The sequence below is a fragment of the Nicotiana sylvestris genome, chromosome 5 (genome assembly GCF_000393655.2).
Source record: "Nicotiana sylvestris chromosome 5, ASM39365v2, whole genome shotgun sequence".
NCBI classification, from domain to species: Eukaryota; Viridiplantae; Streptophyta; class Magnoliopsida; order Solanales; family Solanaceae; genus Nicotiana; species Nicotiana sylvestris.
This window is the reverse complement of record NC_091061.1, coordinates 51,111,246-51,114,942: the sequence shown is the minus strand read 5'-3', so window position 1 is coordinate 51,114,942 and position 3,697 is coordinate 51,111,246. Positions and strand designations below refer to the sequence as shown.

The following is a 3,697-nucleotide window of genomic DNA, read 5'->3' as shown; positions in this document are numbered from 1 at the left end:
TAAGTCTAGTTTTCTTAAAATCAACAAAGTTGAAGTTTTCAAATCCGTTGATCTTCAAGTTGAAATATTTAGGCCCTCCAAGTCTCACAGATGAAGTCTTCAAGTCCGTCGGTCTTCAAGTTGAAGTCTTCAAATTCGCTGATTTTCAAGTTGAAATATTTAGGCCTTCCAAGTCTCAAAGTTGAAGTCTTCAAGTTCGTCGGTCTTCAAGTTTCAGTCTTCAAATTCGTCGGTCTTAAAGTTGAATTGTTCAAGCCCTCCGAATCTTCGAGTTGAAGTCTGCAAAGTCCGCCAAATCTTCAAAGTTTTCCAAGTGTTCAAGTCGATGTCGTCTTCGAGTTGAAGCTTTATAACTTTCCATTCTTAAGGTGGACATATAAGTCCCTTTACGCCTTAAGTTGGCCTCGCCGGTAGTCGGGCTACTTTGAGAGTAATCTCTCCAAGAATTTGGTCACATTGAGAGTAATCTATCCAAGATTCGGGCCATTTTGAGAGTAATCTCTCTAAGAATCGGGCCATTTTGAGAGTAATCTCTCCAAGAATCGGGCCATTTTGAGAGTAATCTCTCCGGTAGTCGGGCCACTTTGAGAGTAATCTCTCCAAGAATTAGGCCACATTGAGAGTAATCTCTCCAAGAATCGGGCCATTTTAAGAGTAATCTCTCTAAGAATTGGGCCACATTGAGAGTAATCTCTCCAAGAATCGGGCAGAGATGAGTACCCATCCCCTCACACCCCAAGATTATCTTCTTCATGCGTGGATCATCTTGTTGAACAAGAACATATCTTTCTCACTTTACCTACAAAAAAAAGACAACAAAGAAGAAATCACAAGAAAAGAAAAAAAAAATACCTTCGCGTTAAAATCTTCCGAATCGTGAAAGGTAGACACGATGTGGACTGCAAACACAACAATTGATGCCAATTGAATGAAAGGCATGACCAATTTATAGGTGCAGTGATGCGGCTCTTAAGATGACTAATAACAATGTGGGATTGCTAATTGGTAGAGTCCAAAAAGAATTGGATATCTTAATCTGGTTGGAAAGGAGAAGTCCTAGGCGGCGAAAGTCTTCTATTCCTAATGGGAAAAATTGTTGTGATTTCATTAAACCACGTGAGCATGCAACAACATATATTAGAACGGTTGCTTATGTTAGCAACCAATTCCTTTAGGTATAATATGGTAAAGTTATTGATTTTGAAGTCTTTCAAAATGGAAACCCACATAACAGTGGGCAGTAGTAATTTTGGGAATTAAAATTTAATAGCTTTTACATTCCATGTGATTAAGGCATGTGATTTTGAAATTTAAAGTTCGAATACTTTAACATTTCATATGATTTAAGTCAAAGCCAGTTCAAGTGTACTAATATGATTACTTCAAGCCTATTCTTCAAAAGTCAAAAGACCTTAACAAGTCTTGAAGTAGGGGGCATTTGTAGGCATATAAATTTCATTGGAATTAAATCCATAAAATACTTTGGACTATATTTTAAATTCAAGATATATTGGTCCAAATAAATATTATTGGACTAATATAATTGAATTAGTTATATAAGTCCAATATATATGGATTAAATCAATAAGTCTTAATCCATTAGGCTAGCTCATTTAATTAGGCTAAAGTGATGAGTCCACTTCATTAAGCCCAAGATGTCATCTTCCTAGAGGCCCAGTTTGGTGCCACGGTCAAATGACGTGGCGCGCCAAGTCAAGCGGAAGGTCCAATAGGACCATGCCACATGTCAAAATGACAAGGCATGTCCAGTCATGCTAAAAGGCCAATGAAATCGCGCCACGTGTGCAAGTGACATGTTCTGGCCAATCAAATGCAGCCATGTAACACTTCAATTTGATTGGTCGGAAAGAGTTTGTTCTTATCACAACTCTTCTCTTCCACAACTATAAATAGGGGTCTTCATAACTCAGAAAAGAGACCAGAAGTTATAACAAGAAGCACGAGAGAGCTCGTGGATCAAACGCCGCAAATTTCTCTAAAAGTTTCAAGCTTCAAGCAGTCAAGTTCAAAAAGAACAAATCAAGCTCAAGAACGAATCAAGATCAAGTTCAAGCAATCAAGCTCAAGAATAAGATCATCGTTCGTGGAAACAATTACAATTCAAGATCAAACTCAAAGGCCCTTGAATTTATACTAGAAAAGTAGAATCAGAGGATTCATAGAGTTTGTAACACTCAAATATTCGAAATAAAATACTACGATTGTTGCGATATTTTTCGGTCTTGATTTTATTTTCTCGAACCAAATTTATTATCTACACTATTATATCAGTAATAGTTTTTTGTGGTCCAAAGGGAAAACTAATTACAACAACAACGACCCAGTATAATCCCACAAGTGGGGTCTGGGGAGGGTAATATGTACGCAGACCTTACCCCTACCCCCAAGGGTAGAGAGGCTGTTTCCAGGAGACCCTCGACTCAAAAAAGCAACAGGAGCCGATATATTAGTACCATAAAAATGCATAATAAAATATAAGATAACGTAGTACAAGAAGCTAATGGTAACCTAGGCGCAATAATGTGATGCTGGCAGAAGAGAACCAAAGGGGGCAACCTCATGATAGATCGTTACAAAAGGATGGTGTAGGAATTAAACTAGAACTTGCTACGGTGTGGAGGTTGAACTAAAACTAACTATCCCCATAGCGCTATGGGGTTGTACAAAAAGGTATATAGTTTAAAATGTAAAATAAAATGTCAGAATTTTTCTTTTTAAGATTTTTAGTTATATCGTCATTATTAGCCATGTCAAATGAAGCGGCTCTTTTATCTCCTTGTTAGGGTTTGGGAAATATCAGGTATTTTACTTATCACAGGCAATGCAAGCATGTAGGAGTTAATTACCACTAAAATTTGGAAAATTCTGTTGACTTGTTTCGCATGTGAAGATGGCCGATTTGGTAGAATCTAATGTCCCACGGGTTGACAAGTCTAAAGAAAATGTTTCTAAAGTATGGATAATAAGTGTTAGCAGCTAATGTACAAATTGAGGTAGTAGTTATTATGCAAATTAAAAAGGAGATAGTAGAGAGGATAGACTTGCTTAAACTGTCTAAAAGTGCATAAAAATAGAGGATTTTTACAAAGACTATTGTGTAATTAATTAGTAACTGATTGAGGCGTAAGTTTCGTGGCACCCTCCTAAGGCTCTTTAGATGTATTATTTATTTGTTGTTATCAATGGTAATATTCTTATAGTTGTTACCAAAAAGAACCAAAGCATGTACAGAGTTATAGACTAATATATAGTTGAAAAAAAAAATATATGTAGTGGAATACAATGATAACAAAAACATATGGAACACACATAATTGGTGGAAGGAGAATATACGTTTTGGTTAATAAATGTTACGCAAGTCAGAGGAGAAAGTTTTGGAAGAACATTTTTAGTTTTAATCCAAGTATATTTTGTTTTCCTTTTTCCATAAAGAAAAGAGGATAATTTTCTAGAACACTATAAAAACCCGGTGGTGCTATATTTTGGTTGTATGTTAAATATAACTTGAGACAAATCCAGTCGTTGTTCTATACGTTTTGAAGAAGATGAAAGGAGAGATAACACTTCTTTAATATGATAATATTGGGCCACGACATAAACAAAATCTGTTATCGTCCAGCGGTTAGGATATCTGGCTTTCACCCAGGAAACCCGGGTTCGATTCCCGGTAACGGAA

General features: G+C 36.4%; 1 non-coding gene across 1 annotated transcript; it reads left to right on the top strand.

Annotated features, from left to right (window-relative positions):
- The first annotated feature begins 3,625 nt into the window (after nt 1-3,625).
- Nucleotides 3,626-3,697, top strand: TRNAE-UUC (transfer RNA glutamic acid (anticodon UUC)). Its single transcript has one exon. It is a non-coding gene; the product is annotated as a tRNA-Glu (tRNA).